Genomic DNA, 13,842 nt, shown 5'->3' on the forward strand with positions numbered 1-13,842 from the left:
TCTTCTCACTCTCTCCATAGGCTTCAATTCTCACATCAGATCCTTGCTGGGTCCTGGGGACTCACGTTCCTCCTTTTTCTCTTCCTTCTATGGCTATATTGCAGCATCTGGACACCAAATATCAGAGATGCTGTTTCTCTCCTGTTCATGACTCCACCATCTTCCCAGAAGTCTTAATGAATCTTAACTATCTCCTCATCTTTGCAGCATTTGATCCAGACTTAAAGCCCCAACAAGGAGAGGCTGAAGGATGAATACTAAGCAATCTGTTAGTATCCTGGCTGCAAAGTGAGAGAGCAAGGAGCTACCTTCTGGGACAACGAAGCACAGTATTCCCACAAACTACCATCTAATGAAGGATTCACCAAATAAGAAGGGCTTGGATACTGGGCTATCAGAAAAAGGACTGAATTCGATGATGGCTCCTATTTCTCGCATCTAGATGATCCCTGACCTAGCCCCCAGAGAAAGGCTGAAAACTAGGATCAAGTCTCAACATAGAGTAGAAGATTCTGTTCTATCCCAGGATATCTATAATATAATATATCAGCCAGGCATAAAGCCCAGGTGCTGAAGAAACAAATGTGAAGTAAAAAGAAAAGAAAACAAAAATATATTCTTGATTTATCCTTAATGTCTACATGGGGAGACAAAATGTATTTTTTTAATTTCAAAACAAAATAGCATATAGCATGAGCCAAAAAAAAGTCTTACTGTCAATAGTAGCAGTTTAGTACAGTATAGTGCTAAAACCCCTTTGTCTAGAGGCAGCCCACTTGAGTTTGAATCCTGCCTCTGTCCCTATTATGGGTGAAAGCCCAGAAAGAGAAAAAATTTACTTTATAAAAATGTGAATAATGTAATTACCTGCTGGACAGAGTTCCAGCAAAGATTAAACTGAGATAACCCATGTAAAACCCTTCATAAGAAGTCTGGCCAAGACGTGGTAAGCCCTGATACACATTTGCTAAGTTAATAGCTACTCTATTTCATCAGTATCATTTGATGGCATTGATTGTAAATCACATTGTTATTTTATGAGTTACAATGAAAAAAAATCATTCTTAATTAAAGAATGACACAATGTTTTTCAGTAAGTGTTACAGTTTGAATCTTGAAAATCCCCAAAAAACCCATGTGTTAAGTCTTGTTTCCCAGGGGGCAGCTACTGGGAGTGGTGAAGTCTGTGAGCAGCGGAGCCTTTTGGAAGGCCCTTATATCACTGAGGTGTGCCTCAAACAGGGTTGTGAGGTCTTGGCCCCTTCTCTCACTCTTGCTTCTTGGCCATGAAACATGAGGTTTTCCACCATATTCTTCCCCTCATTGCCATTGGGTACCCCCACCAGAGGCCTAAAAGCAATGGGTCTGCCTGATCATGGGCTGTGAGCAAAAATAAACCTTTTCTCTTTATAATTTCATTACCTCAGGTATTTTGTCATAGTTATAGAAAGCTGACTAGCACAAGAACTTAGAATTTTTCAACACAACCTCATCTTCCTTGTCATCAAAAGTGTAGGTAATGCAGCATTTCTTAAAAGAGTGCTCCCAAACTATCTCTTGGATTCTCTACCAAGCTATTGACACATTCTATAAGTCATTCTGGACAGCAATTACACTCAACATGTGTGGTACCGATAATGCATTTAATTCAGTTGAACTGATGACAATTTGAATAGCCATGTTCAAACTCATGTTTTCCTTCCATTATACCCATGCTATAACTGCCATCTGGCTGACCATGATTTCTTATCCTAATTTCAGAGCTGTTTATATGTGAAAAAAATTAGTCTTGGAAATCATGAAATTCTAACAGACTCAGAAGACAAGGGTTTGTTCAGGAACTTAAACTCTGAAATTTTATTAACTGTAAGGACAAAAGGCAATAGCTTACACAGATGTTTTCAATGAATCATCTTTGTTGCGTAAACTTTGTAGAAAGCTGTTAAATTTGTAACTACAAGGCCGGGGATTTAGCTCAGTGGTTCCTCTGCCCACCTTGAAAGCACAAGGTCCCCAGTTCAATCCCTGGTTAGTGAATACTAAAATGAAAGCATTTTCAAAACTGCCATGCCAAGTATATGCAGAATCAAAAACTTGGAAGGGTAGAAGGGACCTATGTGAGACTTTATTCCAACTATTCTACATCATCCCTAATACAGGAAGGTCATTCAGTCTATTGAAATAAAATAAAAAACAACAAACTCTATCAGTGATAATAAATTCATTACTTTCAAATGAAGTTTAGCTCATCTTTAGGAAAGTTCATTTGAAGTTATCCCACATATTGAAAAGATTTTTGTTTGTTTTGCAGCACTTGGGATTGAACTTAGTGCCTCATGTATGATAGGCAAGAACTCTACCACTGAGCTACATTCTCAGTCCTTGTAAGAAATATTCAACTTGGCACAGTGCCTGCCTGGCAAGCACGAGGTCCTGAGTTTGATCCCCAGTATAAAAAAAAAGAAAGGAAGAAAAAGAAACATTCAGCTATTAGAAGGCTGAGACATGAAATTTACAAGTTTGAGGCCAGTCTAGGCAATTTAGTGAGACTTTATCTCAAAATAAAAGATAAAAAGGAATATATCTTAGCACGAGAGTACTTGCCTAGCATGGGTGAAGCCCTAGGTTCAACCCACATCACTGGAAAAATGAAAATAAATAGTCCTGTGCCATCCACTTCTTGGCCTGAGTCCCACCCTTTAGGATGATATTCTCCAGTGCAATCATCCTCCGTGACCCCTCTGTGTCTGTTCTTTTCTAAGGACTCTCAGTTCCCAAGGGTCAACAATGTGGAAAGAGCTCAGCTGTGTCATTCTTCCAGTCTACCTTGGAATCATTTATGCAGCTGCAGTCACCTGGCAGCTTCACTCACATGTCAGGTGGCTGTGTCCTTGTCGATTTTGCCTCCTTCTTTTTGTGGTCATTTGTTCCGGAGGAGTTCAGACTTCCTTAACAGTAGTGTCAGAATATAAAAAGCAGAATATTCGAGGACTCCTAAATCCAGACTAAGAACTCCCATAGAGACAGGGCTGCTGAAACCACAAACCAGCCAGCTCAGATTAAAGGGAGTAGAAAAATAGACTTCATCTCTTGGGAGGAATGAAAAAGTCAGAACACAAAGGGCCATGCATGTTAGGATGGAAGACATTTATGACCATTTCTTTTTCTTTCTTGCTTTTTTTCCTCGCACTACTGGTGATTGAACCTAAGGAGCACTAAGCTACATCCCCAGCCCTTTTTAAAACTTTTATTTTGAGACATAGTCTAAGTTGCCCAGGCTGACCACAAACTTAATCCTCTTGCCTCAGCCTCCCAAGTAGCTGGGATTAGAGGTATGTGTAATCATGCCTGGCATGACCATTCATTTGGTAACTACCACATAAAATAATAATCCTCCATTTTCCCCTCATGGAATATGGTCTTTGGTCCCTTTCCCATGGGCTCACTGCCTTTTCAACATGCCCCAGTTGGAGAAAGAGATGTGAGAACAAAGAGCAGAGGGGGGAAGCACGAGCAAGAGATACACCCTCCAAAGGCGTACCTCCATAATCTACATCCAAATGAGTCCACCTCCTAGCACACCCTGGCGTGAGCATAAGTGGATTGATCTACTGAAAAAATCACCCAAGTGAAATTCTTCAAAAGTCTGAATTACTGGGAAAAGCAATTAAGGAAAGAGGATGAAAATATTCGTGTTAGTAATGAAGAAAGTAAGGAGAGAAAAGTAACTAAGACATGGTATGCAGTTTGCTGGAGTCATCATCTGCAGAATGCCATTGAAATAATGTAAAAGAAAAGAAATTGAAAACTATTTTGCTTTGGAGTCTACTTAATTTCAACATATAAAACTGCATTGATCACACTGATGGCCAGAAGTCTCCACTGCCTTCCAATCATGATGATTCCTCTCATGAACACTGAATTGCCCCTCAAATGAGGAGGAATCAACCTGATGTAGGAAACCAAGATGGAGATATGATCTACTGGATCAAAAATTACTAAAAGCACTCCTTAAAACTGGTTCTCTTGCTGCTCTGTTGGACTGGTGTCACCCTCTCATCAGTGTGACCCTTCTGCTATTGCTCTACCTGGAGTTCATTCCTTTTCTTCCCTATCCTTTCAATTAAAGCTTTTTCTTGTGTTTTTTAATTTCTATTATCACTAAAGCAAAGAACCATGCTAGCTGGTGACAACTAGTATACATTAGGCAAAAATATAACTTAATTTTTCTAATCTAAAATAAAAAGAAACAATAATGTAAAAAAAACAACAAAAAACCATACCCCAGTTGTCTTTGTTCCTCCTAAACTGAAAGGCAACCAGAAATAAACTGAAGGGAACCAGAAAAGATATCCCATAGACATCCTTTCTTTTTTCAAAGCCATACATACTGTAAGTTTTCTTAAATTTATAGTTAGCTGAACCCAGTAGTGGGTACCTGTAGTTCCAGCTACTCAGAAGGCTGAGGCAGAAGTATTGTCCAAGGCAAGCCTGCACAATATAGTTAGGCCTTGTCTCAAGAGATGAATAAACTAAATTCTCTTATTAATGCTGGGGGTGTAGCTCAGTGGTGCCTCGCCTGCCTGGCAAGTGCAAGGTCCTGAGTTTGATCCCCAGTACCAGAAACAAAAAATCTTGTTAATGTGTACAGTACATATATACTGCTAGAATTAAGGGGTACCTGGTACATTCTAATTCCTGCTGGTCAGTCTATAGCCTGCCAGGTTTTGCTTGTGGACCATAGCACCCTGGAAGCTTGACCCGGATGAATGAGCAAGGCCTCTTGTGGGCTCATGCTAGAGGCACTTCTGGACAAGTCTATGAACAGGTGATCAGGGTTGCCCTGTACTCACTCAACCTGCCAACTCTGGCCTCTGGGCCTGGCTGTTTCTATCCCCTTGTCTTTTCCACAAGCTTTCTCTGGAGCTTGGGGCTCTTGTAAACAGTTCATAGAGTGTTTTCTGTGAATGCGTTGGGAGCAGGGACTGAAGGTACCAGGGGTGACCACAGGCTCCTGGACCCCTTTGCTGGGCAGATGGTTTTGGAGTGATGTCGGGCTGGAGCTGGTGGGACTTGTCTGGACACTGATCTCTTACTGCAGCATTTCTGTCCTTGTGCATGTGACAGGGAAGGCCAGCTCAGCAAACTGTGACCCATGAGCTCACTGCTGTGGACAGAGATCTGATCCCTGGGGCAGCAGACTCCCTGCCCGGTTGTAAACATGTTTTTCCAACTTATCTCTGAGGTGGGGGCAGCTGTGGGCTTCATCTCTGGAAGCCAAGTTCCTGAATAGAAATCTCTCTCTCTCTCTCTCTCTCTCTCTCTCTCTCTCTCTCTCTCTCTCTCTCTCTCTCTCTCTCTGGATCAGGGCTGGGGTGGGGAGTTCCTGTGTATAGGGAGGAACAGCCTCCTGTCCTGGAAGAACAAGGAATCCTGTGACAGTGCACTGTGATAGTAATCTGATTTGTTGATCACTGTCTTAGTCACTTTTCTCATTGCTGAGACAAAATACCAGACACCCAAAATTAAAAGGGACAGGTTTATTTAGCTCACAGTTTGTAGAGATTTCAGTCCATAATCCGCTGGCTTCAAGGCAGGGTGGCACATGGCAGTCAGGCCTTGCAGAGGAGAAACAGTTCATGGCAGCCAGAAGGTAACAAAAGCAACAAGGGAAATTTAACCATGTCTTTCTGCTCCTTTTATCTTATCCAGACTACCGGGTTTAGAGTGGTGCCAATCAATCAGTGTATTGGTTTAGTAATCGCACACCCTTAATCCCAGCATCATACACTCTAGATTCAGCCACCAATGAAAAAACCACCCATGACCGTGTCTGGCTTTAGGGGAACATCTAGACCCAAACCAAACCATAACAAGCACACTGCTGTGCCTGGTGAAACCAGCTTCCCTGGATCCCCACCCCTGGCTGGGCATCAGCTCTCCTCTCGCCTCCCCTCTGCTCTGAAAAAGAAAAAAAGGAATACCTGTCCTTACTTCTATTCAGGCTAAGAATTTTTTACTTAGTGATAATGGGAATAATAATAATTTCATTTACTGAGAATTTATTAGTGTATTTAACACAATGCCTGGCATTTTACTTGCATTACCTCATCTTCCTCAACAACCTAAGAAGCAGACATTGTTATCGTGTCATATTAAATGTGGGTATGGCTGACACACCAAACAGATGGGACTCAGAAGTTAGCCCAGGAAAAACAATTGTCTTTTCTCCATTGTTCTATAGGGATAAATTCTAAAACAAGCCTTGCAACTTATCTGGTCAGTTTTAGGCAATAAAAAGCCTGAATTTTAAGTTTCTGAAACAGTCTTAGCGCAGAAATTATAAATGTCCATTTCTATGTAATAAGTTAACTTCCAGCCTCAATAATCATAGTGCTGATTGGCTCAGGAAAGAATCAAGAGTGGGTGCTAAAACTAGTTGGTAAAAATTTGGTGAGGAGCAGCAGCTTTACAGTGTCTCATAGTATCTCTCTTCCCGAAACCAATTAAGTGTGAATGCAAAAATTTTAACTTCATAGTGGAGAAACCTTGCAAACACCACCTTATCCAAATGATCAAAATTAACCTGAAGGATCATGCCATAAACTGACAGCAGGCATCTCATGATGTGATGCATTAAGGGAAACAAAGCATCAGCTTTAAAATATTCGTGGTAAAAATCCAAAACTCAAGCCAGCCACGGTTGCACACACCTGTCATCCCAGGGCTCTGGGAGGCTGAGGGAGAAAGTTCACAAATTCAAGCCTAGCCTGGGAAACTTTGTGACCTAGTGAGGCTCTGTCTCAATAAAAAATAAAACAGGACTGGGGAGGTAGTTCAGTATGAAGGTCCTGTGTTCACTCCCCAATACCACCCCTCCTAAAAAAAAGTCCAAAACTTGAATCTAATCCTGAGGAAGCTTCAATAAACTGAAATGGCGGTGCTCCAAATTAAATGCTTCAAAAGTGTCTCTTCACTCTTCAAGTGTCAGGAAAAACAAAGGTTGAGGAACTTTTCAGATTAAAAAAGAATAAAGACACAAAAATGAATGTACGACATGATAGGGAGCCCTACTTTGGGGTCAGGGCCTCACAGGGTACCAATGATGACAGTTCTCTCCCAAATGCACTTATCTATTTCTCAACCTTCCCTAGCAAGGGCGGTGTGACCAGCTGAGAACTAGGATATCAGGTCTCAGCCACCACCTCTTCAACTCCAGATTTGGTGTTCTACCCATCACTTTGGAATTTGGGAATAGCTGACCATCATTTTGGGGGTGCTCACTCAAAGTGTGAACAATAGTCCTATTTGAACATTTCTATTCCATGAGGAAACTAAGGCTTTAAAAATCTAAATAACTGCCACTAGGTCTCAGGTAATAAAAAGGAGAGTTGGCTTTAAAAATGAATGTCTTCCATTTATGCTCACCAGCTTCACCTTGGTAGATGTAGCCTGTTGTTCCGGGTACTTGTATCTTTTAAATGTTGATTAAGGAATTCGCTCTCCTGTTAATTATTTATGAAGTTTTTACCATGATAAGTGCTCTACATATATTGTCTCTACTTTTATAGCCATATCATGTAGCTATTATTCCCATTCAACATATGAGAAAACTGAGGTGCAGAGAAATGAAGTGGCATACCCGGGATCTCCAGTAAGGGTAAAGCCAAGATTCAGAGCCCTGTGCATCTTCAAATTTGTGCTCATATCCACAATCCTATTCACTTCACTATATTCACTGTGCAAATTTATCTCCAGCTTTTACTTTACCTCTTTCCCAAAGAATTTGAAACAGTGCTTAATGAGATGCCTGGACACATATCAGCCTCAGAGTACAGTGGTATAAAACATTCATCCCAGGAGTGGGAAGGAATGGGCATTTGACAGAGGTGAAGGAGAGGATGATTATTCCAACACAAAATAAAAACTTAGAAGAAGCTCAAAATGAGTACAAAATGGTCCTAGTTTCCTGAAAGTGAAGGTGGAAAGGAAAAACATCACTGTGAATTAACAGCTTTCATGGTAAGCAGAAGAAACAGCAGCATTCTTATCGAGTCATAAGGGATATGTCCCTTGATAAAAGAATGTAGCTCAGTGGCTTATCACGTGCGAGTGCTTGGGTTTATTACCAGAGTGGGGGGAGGGGGGCTTATCAATTGTGGAATAGAAAACCACCCCAAAACTTAGTGATTTCTGAGGGATGGGCAGCGGGCTGGAAGGGAGCCCAGCAGGAGTGAAGAGAGGTCCATGTGGAAGTTACACCAGAAAGACGCCAGCTCAGTGGGTAGGGAGGGCAAGCCGAGGTCACACTGCGTGTTGATGGCTTCCTCCCCTCAGGTGCAAGCGCAGGCCCCATGGTCCTATCCCTTGGCCAGGCCTGCTTGGTGGAGGGGACAGTGTAGACCAGAGGAAGGGAAGGCAGCTCGGGCAGTGGTCATGTTTTAACTGCTTCTGTCTTGCTTCTCCCTCCCCAGCTTTCCTTTCTAGCAGCTCCTGTCTCTCCCTAGGGTTTCTGGTGGTAGAAAAGCTCAAGTCTTTGCGAAGCTAATGACTTCCTTCTGTGTGAGGCTTACTGGAGGCTGGACCTTGACACAGACTCCGCTGACGGCCTTTTGGACCCTCTGCTGGCTTCCTGTGAGCCTGGCACTGGCCCCTGGCCACTCCCATACTGGTGGCTCTGGCCCTGCAGTGCATACCTGAGCTTCCTGAGGATGACTTCCCTGAGCTTTTAGTTTATTAGGAACAAAGCCCTAAAAATAAAAAAAAAATTAAATAAAAAACCAGGTCTAGAATTTAGCTCAGTGGTACCACACCTGCCTCTGAAGCACAAGGTACTGAATTTGATCCTCAGTACCGAGGAAAAAAAAGAAACCAAGCCCCGATCTCTCCTCTGGATGCCCACCACAGCCTCACTTCTTAGACGCTCCAGAATCCAGGAGCCAGGGTTCACCTCTCAGGAACACTGGGGAGAGTTTGCCAGCCACTTCCAGGGTAGCCCAGAGTCATCTCTAGTCACTACTTTCCCAGCCAGTCAGATGGGAGGAAGTTGAGAACCTTCCCTGTGGCCAGGGCAGATGACTGACAGCAGGAAGACGGCCTGCACATGTCAGAGTGGACAGTGTTAATGAAGTCCAGCCTCCTGTCCTTAGGCCATGGTGCATGTGCAGAGCCCTCCCACTGCCTTTTGCCCTGCACACATGTCCATGCCACAGGCTAAATGCAGGGTCATATGAGAGGGCTTCTTGCCGCACCATGCCACCATGTCCATTCTGCCACTTTCATAGTGAGACTAATAACACCATCACCCTTTTTAAAAAAATGGCTTAAAACAAGGAACACTTTATTATTACTTTATTATCTAGGCTCAGCTGTCTAGTTAATCTTGGGGCTGAATTAGGTTGGAGAGGATCCAGATGTTTCATAATTCTAGCACCTTGGCAGGTAGCTGGGAAGATTCTCAGCTAGGGTACTGGGAGGGCAGGGCCTTCTCCACCCCTTGAGTCATGGCTGGCTCTGCACCTCTCCATGGACCCTGTCTGTGCAGTCTCTTTTTGTTGCCTCTTGAGCAGGTTAACTGGACAGCTGACAGGGGCTCAGAGCTCTCCAAAGTGAGCATTCTATGAAAGTAGAAGTGGAAGCTGTCAGACTTCTTAAAGAGTCACTTTTGCCACATTCTATTTGTTAACACGAGTCACAGGCCAACAGGATTCATTGTGAGAGGGACTATGCAAGGGACAAAGGCCTGAACGGTGGGAAGCACGGTTTGTTGGAGGCATGTTTGGGGACCAGCTACCACAGAGAGACCACCTTTTCCTGGAGCTCTCATATGAAATAATTCTACATATTCATGTAGGCATGTCACAGAAAATACAACGGTCTACTACCTCTCCCCATGACTTTTTATATTGACTCTTAAGAAAGTTAGAATATAATGTAAGATGAGAGGGAGAGATGATGAGAGTATTATTTTCTTTCTGTCTTTCTTTTCTTCTTTCTTCTTTCTTTTTGGCAGAGTCTTGCTAAATTGCCCAAGCTGGCCTCAATCTTTCAATCCTCCTGCCTCAGTCTCCTGAGTATCTGGGATTATAAGAAAAAAAGATATTTCTGAAGGAACTCGGGACTAAATTTCAAACATTTTGCTTTGTGATAATTTGAATTGATATAAAACTTAGGAAATTAATGGAAATGAAAGGGTTAATATTTCTTTCACTTTAAAGTAGTCATACAATAGTTTTAACAGGGAGCATTTTTGAGGTACAATATATGTAGTTAATAATTCAGGAACTAAGATGAGGTTACTAATGTCCTCCAGCCAAAGAGCATCAGAAACACATCTGTATTTGAAGAAGTATTAGATGCATTAGGAAGCAGAGATAATTGTATGTTTTTTATATTAATAAGCCTTAGCTAGATTTAGAGATAACTAGAATAAGGTTAGAGCCATAATTAGGGAAGATGCAGTAGTCACTTATTGGTCTGTGATAGGGAGATACGTGGACATTTTTGTGGTTTTGGAATGTGTGCGTGTTTTCTTAGTGTTCCTGAATGGCTAAGGAGTGGTAATGAGGTTTTTTTGTTTGCTTGCTTTCATTTTGGTCTTGATTTTGCAGTGCTGAGGATTGACTTCAGGCATGCAAGGCAAGCACCCTATCACTGAGCTACACCTTCAGCCTTAGTATTTTGTCTTCATCCAGAACAGTCACTGAGCACCTCATTTGATATTGGCATTCTGTGAAACTATTTTCAGGAGGAAATGTCAAGGCCTAATTGTTAGTTCCAGGCCAGCTCAGAATAACATCAAGTACAGATGGGAGTAACGTCACTAGTTACTCCCAGGTGTCAGAGATGGCTTCTCTATCTCAACTTCAATAGCAGAAAGGGAGAGAGAAGAAGAAAAAGAGAAAATTAAAGCCAGTGGTGGTGGCACATATCTGCACTCTAGGAGGCTAAAGCAGAACTGAAAGTTCAAGCATACCTTGAGCAACTTAGCAAGACCATGTCTCAAAATAAAAAATTAAAAGGCCCAGGAAATAAAATTTAAAAACAGGAAAAAAGAAGAGTTCCTGCTTCCAGAGATCCCCCTGGCTGAGGTCTGAAGCAATGATAAAGATCTTAGGCATGTTAGGGGGGCTTCTCATGCTTTTCCAGTTGACTCATGTTCATGCCAATTTGTTGGCGAGCTGTACCCCAATGTGACTCGTGGTTAGACAGGATCGATGGCCTCTGGTGGATGACCTGCAAATCCAGCCCCACAAGCTTACTCTGGGTGACAGCTGCCCTGTCTCTATCATGCTGCCGAGTTCTTTGACTTCTTGTATCCTCTAAGTTTGTGTGGGATTAGGTATGAACAACAATCAGGTATTTTCATTGAAACTGCAATCATATATAATTCCAGGTATTTATATTTTCCTCCTGTCTATCTCCGCATAACATGCTTTGTTCCAAGAAGGGTGTCAATGAGCTTTATAGTAAGAAAGAAAGATCCTTGCCTTAAACACCAAGAGGGACCAGGACAGATGTCATTGCTGTCAGGTGAAATGGAATAGCCAGGAAGACTTCTAGGGGCAGTTGTCCCTTATTGGGCCATAGAAACTTTACTACTTCCTATTACATGGAGGCATCTAAACTATAAATTCAGGGCCATGAAGTGACCTTACCAACCCTAGCTGCTTGAAGATTTCACTGGTCCTTAGATATTGGACAAATGTCTATGGGGATCATCCTTGACCACTTTCAATATGACCTTTTAAAATGAAAAACTTGGTATGCTATCCATATTTATGAAGTCTTTAAGGGGAGGGCTTCTCCAGATTTTAAATTTGTGATAAAGGCAATTTTACAGAAATAAATGTTTTCAATTCTTAAAAAAAAAATAAGAAGACCAAGATACAAAAAAAGAAAAAATTAAAAACACACTCAAAAATAAATAAATAAATGAAAAGGCCTAGAGATGTAGCTCAGTGGTAGAGTGTCCCTAGGTTCATTCTCCCCTAACCTCCTTCCAAAAAAGAAAAAGCCTTTTCTGGCTGTGGTTGTGTATACCTATAATCCCAGCACTCAGGAAGCCGAGGCAGGAAGATCACTGTGAGTTCAAAGCCAGCCTAGGCTACATAATGAGTGCAAAACCAGCCTGAATCACATAATAAGGCCCTGTCTCAAAAAATAAAACAAAGAAAGAAAAAAAGGAAAGAAATAAGGTCTTATTACAAAGGACTGAAAAAATATATTGTGACATTTTGCATCCACATAATAGAATATTAAGCAGCCATTAAAATGCAATGGAAGAATATTTAATGACATATAAATATATTCTTTATACTGTTTTGTTTTTTGGTACCAGGGATCGAACTTGGGTCCTTGCGTTTGCGCAGCAGGCGGTGAAACCACTGAGCTAAATCCCCAGCCTGTATTCTTTATACTGTTAAGTAAGGCTGATTACAAGCCAATATTTATAATAAAGGACTGAGAACATAAACACCAATGTTAATATCAGTAGATCTGGTTGATCAGATCATGGATAATTTTTTTCTTTTTTTTTTTTTAATAGCATTAAGGATCAAACCTAGTCCCTTGTGCATGTTAGACGAGTGTTGTACCATAGAGGTACATACCCAACCCCGTGAAAGAAATTTATTTTCTTTCCCATCAATCTATATTCCCAAAGTTTCTTAATGCAGGTATATCACATTTGTAACGAGAAAGGCCAGCATTGTTGTTGTTGCGGTTTTAGCATGTTTGTGTTATATAATTGTTACATTCATTTTGAGAAATCCTTTTCTTAATCATTTTCAAACCCTGTATCTATCTCCCTCTGTTGCTGTTGTGAGAACAAGATTGTCACATGAATGAAAAGCCAGTGAGACTGAAAGAGCAATTGAGGGCTTCAGACTCTAGTGTGTTAGGAGCAAGATTTACATTCTGACATAAGCTAAGGATCTGACTTACATTCTTCTCCAAGTAGAGGATCAAAAAATAGGTTTACATTTGCCCAAAAAGATTGGCTCAGCATCCTAGATTCCTGCATCATTAAGCAAAGAATAAGGGACAAATTTCTGTGTGCCAAATATCATTATAACCACTTTACACATATTAACAAGTCTTCACAGTAACCTTAAGGTGCAGATACCATTATTATTATTCCCATTTTACCCATGGGAAAAGTCAAACACAAAGATAAGTCAATAACTTGCCCAAAGTCCTGTAGGCAACTGTAGGGAACAGGGAAAGGAGACGTTACTGGAACCTTTGCAGTAAGTCCTAGTAGTCTACGAGCCACAACAGCACAAGGCAAATTCATTAATATATAGACAGAAATGAGACAGAGAAGAAGCTGAGCTTTGGCCTGATCAGTGCCGCTCCGGGAGGCAAAGACCCCAGACCCTGAGCTTACCACACCTTTATTCAGAACATCAGCAGAAATAGAAGTAGCAAATAACTGAGAGGGCAGCTGGCAGCAATGATCCTATAACAATGAGGAACTATGAGGAAGAAGATTTGGTTCCTCCCAGGATGTCTCCAGCTGGTGTAATCCTGCCCTGAAGCATCACAGCATCACAGGACCATTGAGGTCTTAGCTGTGATGGGAGGCAAAAACAGAGTTATGTCTCGACATGCCTTAGCTGCCCTGTAGACAGGAAAACTAGGCCCTAATCGAGATTTAAGTATGAAATGATTTTCCCCCAAATCATGTAGAATTGCTCCTGACAGACAACCAGTAGTAGAAACAGGATTTAACATAGACTATCCATTCCAAGGGTCTGTCTGTGCTCCTAATTTTTCTTGGTGATGAAGGCAGAATTTAAATGTATTTCTCATAAAATTATATAAATATTTCTGTACTTT

The 13,842-nt window shown here is 41.5% G+C and overlaps 1 non-coding gene across 1 annotated transcript; it reads left to right on the forward strand.

Moving 5' to 3' along the window:
* Window positions 1-4,682: 4,682 nt before the first annotated feature.
* On the forward strand, window positions 4,683-4,818 carry LOC147829238 (small nucleolar RNA SNORA52). The gene has a single exon (XR_015449427.1). It is a non-coding gene; the product is annotated as a small nucleolar RNA SNORA52 (small nucleolar RNA).
* Window positions 4,819-13,842: the final 9,024 nt, after the last annotated feature.

Source organism: Heterocephalus glaber, unplaced genomic scaffold (genome assembly GCF_053883595.1).
Source record: "Heterocephalus glaber isolate CG9 unplaced genomic scaffold, H.glaber_assembly_v1.0 deba00000676, whole genome shotgun sequence".
NCBI lineage: Eukaryota > Metazoa > Chordata > Mammalia > Rodentia > Bathyergidae > Heterocephalus > Heterocephalus glaber.